Here is a 15000-nt window from a genome sequence, read left to right as displayed (position 1 = left end):
ATATTGCTGTCCGCTATTGCTTGGAGTTGGAAGAAGTGAAAAGAAAAGGCTACAAGACACTAATAATTATATTCTTAGATCTGTCTTGGCCCATGGAAAACGAACGCCCAGTGACCTCTTATTAAATATGGTTGACATAAGAATGCTATAACAAAGAAGACAATTTCAGGACTTATGGTTTTAGTTTATAGTTGTATCAATAAACAAGCTCCACCCTACATACAAGAACTTCTTAAATTTAAAATATGTAATTACAATTTAAGAGGGTCCGGCACACTTTTAATGCCACCAAATTTTTAAGAATGGCGCCATAGATCATTTTCGTTTCCGGCCGCCAAGCTTTGGAATTCTGTACCCCCTTACGTAAGAAGCGCTAAGAATATTCTCATATTTAAACGCCTTCTAAGCAACTCCTTTAAATGCAATAGTTATAGATTTTACGGTGATTCCTCAGTATTGGACTGCACATCCTGTACTGCGCATACGGTGTGTCAATATTTACAAAATTGGTCAAATTTGTAACATTGTAAATATGGCGTAAGTCGATCACACACGCTAAAGCAGCTCTTAAAACACGTGAAAGAAGTTGTGAATGACCATAATTCTTTGCCTATAAGCGCACGCATTCCGAGAACATGGTGAATTTTGTTGTTTCGATCTACGATAATAGAGATAGACAGGTACGATGGCGGTTTACTCTTAAACGAGCTCGGTGATCTATATTTTTTATTTCATAATTTTGGTGTACAAATTACGCCATTTAAAAAATATATATATATTAAAAATTTATAGCAAGGAAAAAAAGATATAGCTAAAGACGTACACAAAGCCCCCTACCCAAGGATGTAAATTATGATCTTGAAAACAACGATTCGAGAAATGTTTGAGTCAACGTCGTTCTAAGTTGAGTAATTTTTCCATAAACTATATGAGACAGTGTTCCATATGCTCTAGACTTTCTACCTATCAGGTGTTTTTTCAAATGGTACTTTACATGCCCTCTAGTTTAGCTACCACAAAAAGTACCCTGAGCCGATGAAATAACGCGCGTGATTGGTATCAGTACAGGCATCAATGGGGTAAGATTGCCCCATTATATCTCTTAAGCAAGCACGGTGCCAAAAACACAAAGGAGCTACATTTCAACCCTCGATAGCAGACATTTCTTTGACTACACAAGAAAATTCAATAAAGATTGGCAGTGGGTCCTTTGAACGGGAAAAGCAGCATTGTGGGAATCATTTGTGTTGTACTATTGAAACAAAACAGGCGCAGCGAAATGGACTTTCTGACCATCCTACTCCCATCCACACTTAAAGAGGGCCCTCTTTGACAATACCTTGGTCTGGATTCAAGGCTTTCAACTCAGTTAAAGAGTAGACTTGAGTCCCAAAAGACATACTTTAGGCGCATTCTTATTTAAACAGCATGCACTAAAAACTACAGAAAACTTAAAACGCACAAACAAGGAACTCGTCTTCACAATAACAAAAAAAAAATCAATTCTGGAATAATGCTTGTTTTTATCATGATTCAAGCATTTACGTTTTAGAAGTCCCGAATCTTTTCTTAACATGCTGTCCGTTCTTCTCTCATATTAGGAGAGATCTTGTAAATTAATTGTGAATTTAAGTTCCTGTTGTAAACGTGTTTTCAAATGACCGTGGCAACGATCTATTGTAATAGCTATACATCAAGGATCCAACTTGAAGATCATTAAGACCTTAAAAAATTTCAACAACGTTTAAAGGGTAAAAGAGTGGTTTGCTAAAAGCTTTGGAAATCAGTCTTAAAAACTGCCCTAACTGCACGTTTTTGAACAAGGTATATCCTATTTACGTTACGTATGTACGTAGAGAGCCATAGATACAATACAAAAGGAGAGACGGAGATAAATTAGCGCATAATGCAAAGCCAAGAGTGACTTATACCCTATTCACACCAACAAGACATCTTTTATTAAACTGGGTTTTACAAAATAAAAATCCTTCACAGAAACAACTGGCCTTTACGTGAGATTCAGGTGAGTTTCAATACATGCTTTGATCTGTGCTAGATTTGCAGTCGACAAAAATCAGTATACATGATTTAAAAAGAAAACAATTTAATACCGTGTTTAACTAAACATGTTCAAAACATGGTCAAGCTTGGGTGTGAACAGGTCATTAGACTGTAAGTAGGGTATGACTTTGTAGAATCACCCGATACATCGTCCACAATGCCGCGACACATCCGACACTTTCATGTGATGTACGCGCGTAAATGCAAAGTAGACAATGCTCCCAGACGTCTAATTCCGAATTCTCGTCTTTAGAAATAAAGTTACGTAACACCTGTTTGCACCCCTTGTCCCTTTGCGATACCTTTGGATCACTTTTGATGAAGACACTAGACAGGAGAGTCGAGACGTTGGCTCTTTGAATCATTTGTAACTTTCGGAGCTATCTTCAAGAGTAGCACCAAACTATGTCTGAAAGTTAGCAAGAGTCTTCCAATTACTGGTCATGACCTGATCAACAACACCTAGGAATTTTGTACTTTCAACTTGTTCAACAACATTGCCATTCATCACAAGAGAAATATAATAGGCTAAATCTTTTCGGCCTAGGTCTGAAAACTAAGAGTTTGGTTTTCTTAATATCACTAAACCAGTGCGAGACGGTTTCAAGCTCAATATTCACAATGCTTAAAGAAGGCAGTGTCGTCAGCAAAGAAAAAAAAGGTTTTGACAAACATTTCAGAATAAAAAGTAGGGACATAAAAACATGACTTTTTGGCGACGACATGTCACCATTATCAAATGCAAATTATTGTAAGTTAGGTAGTGTTATATGTAGGATAGAGAATGGGAAAATACATTAGAATAAATGAGGAGGGGAAAAACAAAAGAATGAACAAAATTTAAATTAAGAGTTTCGCTAGAATGGAGTCATTTTGAGTGTTTAGAGTCGGTCTCTTTTTCCTTATGAAAAGCATCTCCTAAATAAGGCACTCAAACTTTCCTTGGCATTTCTTTAAGGTGGTAAATTGCTCGTGAAGATTGTTGGATCTTTGGTTCTGTTTGTCCTTCAGGTGTTTACCGATGACGCAATTACATTAAAGTTACATTGAAATTCATACACAACGCATTGTTGATTTACAAGTCGATCGTGTATTACCACCAGTTTTCACAAGTAGGAAAATCTCTGAAGATTTCAAGTTACAGAAACAAAACCCTCACTTGTAAATCAACAATGCGTTGTGTATGAATTTAATGCAATTCGTGATTCGAATTATATAGGCTACATGCACCAGCCGTCATCTCCACCTACGCATCGAGGAGCATAAATATTCCGTCATCGGTAAACACTTGAAGGACAAACACAACCAAAGATCCAACAATCGTCACGAGCAATTTACCACCTTAAAGAAATGCCGCGGAAAGTTTGAGTGCCTTATTTAGGAGATGCTTTTGCCCGCCTCATTTATTCTAATGTATTTTCCCACTCTCTATCCTACATATAACACTACCTAACTTACAATAATTTTCATTTGATAATGGTGACATGTCGTCGCCGAAACGTCATGTTTTTATGTCGCTACTTTTTATTCTGAAATATTGAAGCAATTCCCTAAGAAAGATCTTCAATACAACGAAGAATAACGGACCGAGTATCATCGAGCGTCCTCTGTTGGGATTGCGCAGAGTGCGTTTAGATCAGCTTTTTCCGTTTATGACTAAAAATATTTTGGTAGCTTTCAAACTTTTCAAATTAAGATTATACTGAAACAGCTCCTTCAGAGAATTTGGAGAAAACTGGAAGAAGTAAGATGGGTCTTTAGTGTTCATTGGCATTAAATGTTAATGACAATAAGCAGAGTCCAAAGTTGCCTTGAGGTCTAATAAGTCAACATAGATAAATCTAGTTTTCTTCGGTGTTTGCCTTAAGTGCAAAAAAAGAACTTGCTATGTTTGGAGGCTTGTCGCAGTTTCCACTGAGAAGAAATAGTCCTTCAAGATGTGATAGGTCAAGGGAAGTTCCAAACGGTTTTGTCAAATTATACCAGCAAAATGAAAACCCCGCTCGAAAGGTATTGTGAATTAGCCACACGGAACAGCTCAGGACTTTACGGAAACTATTGTTAAGGAAGCTTATATTGTAAAGAATTTGTAGTTAATCAAATCTCTGAAAATTCTTCCTTCTAGAGATTACCCGTCTTAGAGATTCCCTGTTTTAAAGAGTCCCCACTCTCAGTTTCTCTCCTTCGATTCTCAGTTGTTCCATGTTTTGGACAGCCGTTTTTATTTAACATTTTCTACCTTGCATCCCGCATTTTTCATCTCGCATTTTCAAACTAGGATCGTTCATATTTTATCACACATTTTCTAACTGGCATTTCGCATTTTTTTATCTCGCATTTTCTAATTCGCATCACGCATTTTTCATCTCGCGTCACTCCTATGCCCGAGTCTCATGTCCCCTACAAGTTTCCGTACTTAAAGGCTTCCATACATAATCGTGACTAACTAAAGATGATATCCAACGCATCTCGCTAGACACCATATAGTAACGTGATGACAAATACAACTTTACACCATTGAATGTCGCGATAAAGCTCCATCACATGTACAAGATGAAACTAGACAGGAATACAAACTAGGTTCTTTTAGCGACCTGTTGTGCATGTAAATGAATATTAAGAGGGAACTTTTTTCAATAATTGCTGTCAATTTAATGTTTCGTAGATTCATTTGAAACTAAAAGTGAAGATGACTCATGGTTAACATGTGAAACTGTTTACTAGTTCCTTGTTGCAGAAATCTAATCCCTAAGACTGAGCGATATATGTATATATATTTTTTTGCATTTTACCAAACAATAGAGCGCGCTGAAAAGGTACTTTGCAGTTTAGGACCTTACAGAAGCGTTTGTTACGGGAGCCAATGTTGTAATGGTTTTGCAGTAGTCAGATCTTTAATAATGCTTCCTTTTAGAGATCACCCGTCTTAGAGATTCCCCATTTTGTAATTTCCCCGTTTTAGAGATTCCATATTTCAAAGACTTCTCTCCCTCGATTCTCTGTTACCTATTATGGAGTGCCGTTTTTATTTAACATTTTCGACCCATCACATGCACCTCGCAATTTTTTTTCCGGATTTTCTATGTTGCATTTCGCATTCCCTAACTTGTGTCTTCCATTTATTTTAACGCGCATTCTCTAACTCGCACCTCTTATTTCCCCAACAAGCTCCGTATTTACAGGCTTTCATATATAATCGTGACTAACTAAAGATGAAATCGGACTCACCCCAGACACAATGCAGTAACGAGATGAAAAATGCAACTTTACACCAATGAATGTCGCGATAAAGCTCCATCGTAAGATCAACTGTCACGGAAACACAAACTATCTTCTGTTAGCAGCCAACTGCTCGTGGTAAGGAATCTTAAGACCAAAGTTTTTCAATAATTGCTGTCAATTTAATTTTTTGAAGCTTTATTTGCAAGTCAAATGTAAGATGGTTAACCAGCCAAACGGTTTCGGTTTAGTAATAAATAGTTGCTACGGCCGGGAACTGAGACGTGAAAACTTTTTTTCTCCAGCAAGCTTCTGTATTTGCAGGCTTTCATGTATTTTCGAGAGTCTTAGTGAAGACTGGAAATATTTGTAAAGGTTTCGCTGATCATAAAAGTTAGGGCCTCCACAGACGAGGCAAGTAGTCATCCATAACATTTAAGCTGTCAAGAATAAAGAGATAATTATCGATGACAAAACATTGCGTGTGCTGTGAATCAAGTTATCGACTACAAATAGCGAAAATCAACTGAGTCGTCGACAAAAAAGTAGTTTTCCTTTTCAAAAGGATACTACTTAACTTGTCGATGAAAAACGCGGCCGCTTTGTCCCGTTTTCTCCCGTTTTCTCCCGCCTGTGACCAACATGTTCATGACTGAGGTCTATTTCCCAGCGACGCAAACGATTTTTTGAAGTCAGTGGTTCCTCATCTTTTGTCGGTATTTTTCCAGGCGCCCGCAAAAAAGACCCGTTATCGACAACTTTCCCTTTTCGTTCGTGAAAACGCATTTCATGACATAAGCAGTTGAGCACTCAATTAATTTGTCGACTGAAAATAGTCGTCGATAACAACTTGACTCCTCTGTTGAGGCCCTTAAGGACTGGACATTTAGTTGTCGACAACTAAACAACGCAGTGTGTGAGACGAGTTGTCGACAACTACACGCTAAATTAAGTTGAGGACAAGTAAGCAGTTTCCATTTTCGAAAAGGGAAACTGCTTACTTGTCGACAACTTAAAATGTCTAGTCCGTGGAGGCCCTAAATGTAGTTCCAGTCATTGGGGTTCACCTAGCACCTGCTAATAGTAAATTATGTTCTTAGCTTTAAACTGAGGAAGTCTGAGACGACACAGGTGGCTTCAACTAAACATTGAGCAAAAACAATCACATGGGAACAAACTGAGATGAAAAATTATTCGCACGATAGAAGGAGAACAAAAGCATGTTTTCAAGAATATAAACGCAGTGTTAAAACGTTGTTCAATTTCCCATAAGTGACGCAGTAGCTTTGACGGAAGTCGCATTTCTCCGGTAATTTAACTAGAGAAGAGAAACTGCCTCCTCCCCACATGCTTTTCCCGAGTTGACGCAAAGTGTATCGGATTCAGCCAATCACGAGAGCCAATCACAATGTACCAAATGACCCGGCTTGCTACAGCGATATGCAAGTTCTCAGTCTGTATGTTTCAAGGCGCCCGCAAAAGAGGAAGCAATGTTGCGGAAACATTGTTGCAGAAGGAAATATATGTTTCCCCGTTTGCAGTCCAAGGGAACATTTGTTGCGGAAGCAAAAATGTTCCTGATTTTGTTCACAAACATTTTGCTTCCTCAGCAAATGTTTCCTCGTTTGCCCTGTAAATGCTAGTTTTATTTGTTGATTATTCTGTGCAATCGGACCAGTCCGTCCGGGCCTTTAAATTTTGAATGAAGAGGTGAAGTCGGCTACATGTGAGTAACGAACTTCTAAGTTACTTTTCCTTTTCAGAAAAAAAATTTGGTTTGAATGTATCTTTACTTCGTTAAAACACAGACGTCACTTGCACTTGGGGGGGGGGGGGGGGGTGGGGGGGGGGGGGTTGCTCGTCGGAAATTTTGAAAAGAACCCTTAAGAGGTACCAAGATCCTCTCTTGTGGGCGTGGCATGAAATTTTTTCACTTTTAAGAGGTACCAAATTTTAATAAGACAAAATTGAGGAATAGTTAATTATCAAATGTCTGCTGTAATAATTTTTCGTCTCAGTACCCTAAAAGGTACCGCTAAAGCTCCCGCTGTGGACCTTTTGAGGCTGAAGACCCTAAGAAGTACCAAAACTGCTCCTTTAACCCCTAAAAGGTACGACGACCACCCCCGTACTTTTCATATGGGAGTCCCTCCTCCCTGGGTTGCAATCTACCTGTGGGCGAGACTTTGGCAAGAAAAATAAGCTTAAAATGGATCACAAATGTTCTCCTTTGCATTTTATCCTGCCAGATTTAAGCTATTGTCCTCTGAGACCTAATTATTTTCAGATTCATGTCCTGCATGCTTTTTCTTGTTTAGTTTCACGTGCACCGAGATATTGTGCGTTGATTGGCTAAGAGACTTTACTTGGCGAGAAAAATGCTGTAAATGTAAAAGGTCGGAGAAATGTGGGACTTGTAGGCCCCGAATCGCGCGTTTGACCGAAAGAAGCGCCATTGAAGCTATCCGTAAATCTTCGCAAGTTTTAGTTAGAAATAGGATCGCAGCTTCCTCCCTCTAAATGTCAGTATGGTGTCTCAAATAATAATAATAATAATGCAGTTCTGGGGCATTACACTATGTCTCAATGCCCTTACAAATTTACAAATATAGAAAAATAAATAAAATAGTTAAGTTAAAATGCAAAAAGTTAAAATTATTGGTTAAATAAATAAGTCTTTAGTCCTCTTTTAAATGTCTCCAGAGAAGGTGAATTCCGTAAGTCCCTAGGGAGATCGTTCCAAAGGCGAGGAGCACACACTGAGAACGCTTTTCCACCATAGTTCTTGGTTTTAAAGGTGGGGGTCTCGAGCTTAAGGCTGTCCTGGTAATTAGAAACATGCGTGGTCTTTCGGTCATCGCATTGATTTAAATCATTCTCGAGTTATCGACAAAGGCTCTTTTCGTATCAGAAAAACTCTAGAGGCCTGGCACACCTCTGCTACCAAGCATGCTGACAATAACTCTAAGCCGATTCCTAATCAGTATATCATTCTTTATAAACAATAGCCACTATTTTTCATACTTTTACTCCGTTCTCTTTGTCACTTTTATCTCGCCTTTTCTGTATATATTTCACTAATTTAACGTTTTATCTGTGGAAGGCTGTAGATCGACAGCCGAAAGCTTATATTGCTTGTCAAAAATTTTTAGCCGGAGAATGTTTTTATTGTACCGAAATGTATGCTTTGGAAACTTATTTCACAAATTCGATTGTACAAAGACCTGTTTAAATATGAACGATTACTTGATTACCATAATTCTAAAGCATTTTAAATTGTTCACTGGGTTTTATCCCGTTTCGCGTTCCGAAAATTGTTTCTCGCTTTCCCAAGAGCTCACATAAAAATGTTCCATATAGCTTCCTGTTTTGGTCTTTATCTGAACAAGTCAAAAAGGCATATGCCAAAGCCCCTACGTTAAGGAGGATTCCTAGGTTTATTCTTTTAGACGAATGGTCCGCCTTTATAAGGCATATATTTTGCCTCATGTAGAATATTGCTGTCCGCTATTGCTTGGAGTTGGAAGAAGTGAAAAGAAAAGGCTACAAGACACTAATAATTATATTCTTAGATCTGTCTTGGCCCATGGAAAACGAACGCCCAGTGACCTCTTATTAAATATGGTTGACATAAGAATGCTATAACAAAGAAGACAATTTCAGGACTTATGGTTTTAGTTTATAGTTGTATCAATAAACAAGCTCCACCCTACATACAAGAACTTCTTAAATTTAAAATATGTAATTACAATTTAAGAGGGTCCGGCACACTTTTAATGCCACCAAATTTTTAAGAATGGCGCCATAGATCATTTTCGTTTCCGGCCGCCAAGCTTTGGAATTCTGTACCCCCTTACGTAAGAAGCGCTAAGAATATTCTCATATTTAAACGCCTTCTAAGCAACTCCTTTAAATGCAATAGTTATAGATTTTACGGTGATTCCTCAGTATTGGACTGCACATCCTGTACTGCGCATACGGTGTGTCAATATTTACAAAATTGGTCAAATTTGTAACATTGTAAATATGGCGTAAGTCGATCACACACGCTAAAGCAGCTCTTAAAACACGTGAAAGAAGTTGTGAATGACCATAATTCTTTGCCTATAAGCGCACGCATTCCGAGAACATGGTGAATTTTGTTGTTTCGATCTACGATAATAGAGATAGACAGGTACGATGGCGGTTTACTCTTAAACGAGCTCGGTGATCTATATTTTTTATTTCATAATTTTGGTGTACAAATTACGCCATTTAAAAAAATATATATATATTAAAAATTTATAGCAAGGAAAAAAAGATATAGCTAAAGACGTACACAAAGCCCCCTACCCAAGGATGTAAATTATGATCTTGAAAACAACGATTCGAGAAATGTTTGAGTCAACGTCGTTCTAAGTTGAGTAATTTTTCCATAAACTATATGAGACAGTGTTCCATATGCTCTAGACTTTCTACCTATCAGGTGTTTTTTCAAATGGTACTTTACATGCCCTCTAGTTTAGCTACCACAAAAAGTACCCTGAGCCGATGAAATAACGCGCGTGATTGGTATCAGTACAGGCATCAATGGGGTAAGATTGCCCCATTATATCTCTTAAGCAAGCACGGTGCCAAAAACACAAAGGAGCTACATTTCAACCCTCGATAGCAGACATTTCTTTGACTACACAAGAAAATTCAATAAAGATTGGCAGTGGGTCCTTTGAACGGGAAAAGCAGCATTGTGGGAATCATTTGTGTTGTACTATTGAAACAAAACAGGCGCAGCGAAATGGACTTTCTGACCATCCTACTCCCATCCACACTTAAAGAGGGCCCTCTTTGACAATACCTTGGTCTGGATTCAAGGCTTTCAACTCAGTTAAAGAGTAGACTTGAGTCCCAAAAGACATACTTTAGGCGCATTCTTATTTAAACAGCATGCACTAAAAACTACAGAAAACTTAAAACGCACAAACAAGGAACTCGTCTTCACAATAACAAAAAAAAAATCAATTCTGGAATAATGCTTGTTTTTATCATGATTCAAGCATTTACGTTTTAGAAGTCCCGAATCTTTTCTTAACATGCTGTCCGTTCTTCTCTCATATTAGGAGAGATCTTGTAAATTAATTGTGAATTTAAGTTCCTGTTGTAAACGTGTTTTCAAATGACCGTGGCAACGATCTATTGTAATAGCTATACATCAAGGATCCAACTTGAAGATCATTAAGACCTTAAAAAATTTCAACAACGTTTAAAGGGTAAAAGAGTGGTTTGCTAAAAGCTTTGGAAATCAGTCTTAAAAACTGCCCTAACTGCACGTTTTTGAACAAGGTATATCCTATTTACGTTACGTATGTACGTAGAGAGCCATAGATACAATACAAAAGGAGAGACGGAGATAAATTAGCGCATAATGCAAAGCCAAGAGTGACTTATACCCTATTCACACCAACAAGACATCTTTTATTAAACTGGGTTTTACAAAATAAAAATCCTTCACAGAAACAACTGGCCTTTACGTGAGATTCAGGTGAGTTTCAATACATGCTTTGATCTGTGCTAGATTTGCAGTCGACAAAAATCAGTATACATGATTTAAAAAGAAAACAATTTAATACCGTGTTTAACTAAACATGTTCAAAACATGGTCAAGCTTGGGTGTGAACAGGTCATTAGACTGTAAGTAGGGTATGACTTTGTAGAATCACCCGATACATCGTCCACAATGCCGCGACACATCCGACACTTTCATGTGATGTACGCGCGTAAATGCAAAGTAGACAATGCTCCCAGACGTCTAATTCCGAATTCTCGTCTTTAGAAATAAAGTTACGTAACACCTGTTTGCACCGCTTGTCCCTTTGCGATACCTTTGGATCACTTTTGATGAAGACACTAGACAGGAGAGTCGAGACGTTGGCTCTTTGAATCATTTGTAACTTTCGGAGCTATCTTCAAGAGTAGCACCAAACTATGTCTGAAAGTTAGCAAGAGTCTTCCAATTACTGGTCATGACCTGATCAACAACACCTAGGAATTTTGTACTTTCAACTTGTTCAACAACATTGCCATTCATCACAAGAGAAATATAATAGGCTAAATCTTTTCGGCCTAGGTCTGAAAACTAAGAGTTTGGTTTTCTTAATATCACTAAACCAGTGCGAGACGGTTTCAAGCTCAATATTCACAATGCTTAAAGAAGGCAGTGTCGTCAGCAAAGAAAAAAAAGGTTTTGACAAACATTTCAGAATAAAAAGTAGGGACATAAAAACATGACTTTTTGGCGACGACATGTCACCATTATCAAACGCAAATTATTGTAAGTTAGGTAGTGTTATATGTAGGATAGAGAATGGGAAAATACATTAGAATAAATGAGGAGGGGAAAAACAAAAGAATGAACAAAATTTAAATTAAGAGTTTCGCTAGAATGGAGTCATTTTGAGTGTTTAGAGTCGGTCTCTTTTTCCTTATGAAAAGCATCTCCTAAATAAGGCACTCAAACTTTCCTTGGCATTTCTTTAAGGTGGTAAATTGCTCGTGAAGATTGTTGGATCTTTGGTTCTGTTTGTCCTTCAGGTGTTTACCGATGACGCAATTACATTAAAGTTACATTGAAATTCATACACAACGCATTGTTGATTTACAAGTCGATCGTGTATTACCACCAGTTTTCACAAGTAGGAAAATCTCTGAAGATTTCAAGTTACAGAAACAAAACCCTCACTTGTAAATCAACAATGCGTTGTGTATGAATTTAATGCAATTCGTGATTCGAATTATATAGGCTACATGCACCAGCCGTCATCTCCACCTACGCATCGAGGAGCATAAATATTCCGTCATCGGTAAACACTTGAAGGACAAACACAACCAAAGATCCAACAATCGTCACGAGCAATTTACCACCTTAAAGAAATGCCGCGGAAAGTTTGAGTGCCTTATTTAGGAGATGCTTTTGCCCGCCTCATTTATTCTAATGTATTTTCCCACTCTCTATCCTACATATAACACTACCTAACTTACAATAATTTTCATTTGATAATGGTGACATGTCGTCGCCGAAACGTCATGTTTTTATGTCGCTACTTTTTATTCTGAAATATTGAAGCAATTCCCTAAGAAAGATCTTCAATACAACGAAGAATAACGGACCGAGTATCATCGAGCGTCCTCTGTTGGGATTGCGCAGAGTGCGTTTAGATCAGCTTTTTCCGTTTATGACTAAAAATATTTTGGTAGCTTTCAAACTTTTCAAATTAAGATTATACTGAAACAGCTCCTTCAGAGAATTTGGAGAAAACTGGAAGAAGTAAGATGGGTCTTTAGTGTTCATTGGCATTAAATGTTAATGACAATAAGCAGAGTCCAAAGTTGCCTTGAGGTCTAATAAGTCAACATAGATAAATCTAGTTTTCTTCGGTGTTTGCCTTAAGTGCAAAAAAAGAACTTGCTATGTTTGGAGGCTTGTCGCAGTTTCCACTGAGAAGAAATAGTCCTTCAAGATGTGATAGGTCAAGGGAAGTTCCAAACGGTTTTGTCAAATTATACCAGCAAAATGAAAACCCCGCTCGAAAGGTATTGTGAATTAGCCACACGGAACAGCTCAGGACTTTACGGAAACTATTGTTAAGGAAGCTTATATTGTAAAGAATTTGTAGTTAATCAAATCTCTGAAAATTCTTCCTTCTAGAGATTACCCGTCTTAGAGATTCCCTGTTTTAAAGAGTCCCCACTCTCAGTTTCTCTCCTTCGATTCTCAGTTGTTCCATGTTTTGGACAGCCGTTTTTATTTAACATTTTCTACCTTGCATCCCGCATTTTTCATCTCGCATTTTCAAACTAGGATCGTTCATATTTTATCACACATTTTCTAACTGGCATTTCGCATTTTTTTATCTCGCATTTTCTAATTCGCATCACGCATTTTTCATCTCGCGTCACTCCTATGCCCGAGTCTCATGTCCCCTACAAGTTTCCGTACTTAAAGGCTTCCATACATAATCGTGACTAACTAAAGATGATATCCAACGCATCTCGCTAGACACCATATAGTAACGTGATGACAAATACAACTTTACACCATTGAATGTCGCGATAAAGCTCCATCACATGTACAAGATGAAACTAGACAGGAATACAAACTAGGTTCTTTTAGCGACCTGTTGTGCATGTAAATGAATATTAAGAGGGAACTTTTTTCAATAATTGCTGTCAATTTAATGTTTCGTAGATTCATTTGAAACTAAAAGTGAAGATGACTCATGGTTAACATGTGAAACTGTTTACTAGTTCCTTGTTGCAGAAATCTAATCCCTAAGACTGAGCGATATATGTATATATATTTTTTTGCATTTTACCAAACAATAGAGCGCGCTGAAAAGGTACTTTGCAGTTTAGGACCTTACAGAAGCGTTTGTTACGGGAGCCAATGTTGTAATGGTTTTGCAGTAGTCAGATCTTTAATAATGCTTCCTTTTAGAGATCACCCGTCTTAGAGATTCCCCATTTTGTAATTTCCCCGTTTTAGAGATTCCATATTTCAAAGACTTCTCTCCCTCGATTCTCTGTTACCTATTATGGAGTGCCGTTTTTATTTAACATTTTCGACCCATCACATGCACCTCGCAATTTTTTTTCCGGATTTTCTATGTTGCATTTCGCATTCCCTAACTTGTGTCTTCCATTTATTTTAACGCGCATTCTCTAACTCGCACCTCTTATTTCCCCAACAAGCTCCGTATTTACAGGCTTTCATATATAATCGTGACTAACTAAAGATGAAATCGGACTCACCCCAGACACAATGCAGTAACGAGATGAAAAATGCAACTTTACACCAATGAATGTCGCGATAAAGCTCCATCGTAAGATCAACTGTCACGGAAACACAAACTATCTTCTGTTAGCAGCCAACTGCTCGTGGTAAGGAATCTTAAGACCAAAGTTTTTCAATAATTGCTGTCAATTTAATTTTTTGAAGCTTTATTTGCAAGTCAAATGTAAGATGGTTAACCAGCCAAACGGTTTCGGTTTAGTAATAAATAGTTGCTACGGCCGGGAACTGAGACGTGAAAACTTTTTTTCTCCAGCAAGCTTCTGTATTTGCAGGCTTTCATGTATTTTCGAGAGTCTTAGTGAAGACTGGAAATATTTGTAAAGGTTTCGCTGATCATAAAAGTTAGGGCCTCCACAGACGAGGCAAGTAGTCATCCATAACATTTAAGCTGTCAAGAATAAAGAGATAATTATCGATGACAAAACATTGCGTGTGCTGTGAATCAAGTTATCGACTACAAATAGCGAAAATCAACTGAGTCGTCGACAAAAAAGTAGTTTTCCTTTTCAAAAGGATACTACTTAACTTGTCGATGAAAAACGCGGCCGCTTTGTCCCGTTTTCTCCCGTTTTCTCCCGCCTGTGACCAACATGTTCATGACTGAGGTCTATTTCCCAGCGACGCAAACGATTTTTTGAAGTCAGTGGTTCCTCATCTTTTGTCGGTATTTTTCCAGGCGCCCGCAAAAAAGACCCGTTATCGACAACTTTCCCTTTTCGTTCGTGAAAACGCATTTCATGACATAAGCAGTTGAGCACTCAATTAATTTGTCGACTGAAAATAGTCGTCGATAACAACTTGACTCCTCTGTTGAGGCCCTTAAGGACTGGACATTTAGTTGTCGACAACTAAACAACGCAGTGTGTGAGACGAGTTGTCGACAACTACACGCT

General features: G+C 38.0%; 1 long non-coding RNA gene across 1 annotated transcript in view; it reads left to right on the top strand.

Moving 5' to 3' along the window:
• LOC137973861 (uncharacterized) overlaps positions 1-14128 on the top strand; it is a 17413-nt gene extending 3285 nt beyond the window's left edge. Inside the window, exons 2-3 of the long non-coding RNA XR_011117332.1 lie at positions 5244-5604; positions 14019-14128. This is a non-coding gene — a long non-coding RNA (uncharacterized lncRNA). The remainder of the gene's footprint in view (positions 1-5243; positions 5605-14018) is intronic.
• Positions 14129-15000: the final 872 nt, after the last annotated feature.

Source organism: Montipora foliosa, chromosome 10, assembly GCF_036669935.1.
Source record: "Montipora foliosa isolate CH-2021 chromosome 10, ASM3666993v2, whole genome shotgun sequence".
Classification (NCBI taxonomy): Eukaryota; Metazoa; Cnidaria; class Anthozoa; order Scleractinia; family Acroporidae; genus Montipora; species Montipora foliosa.
This window is presented reverse-complemented; position numbering and strand designations above follow the sequence as displayed.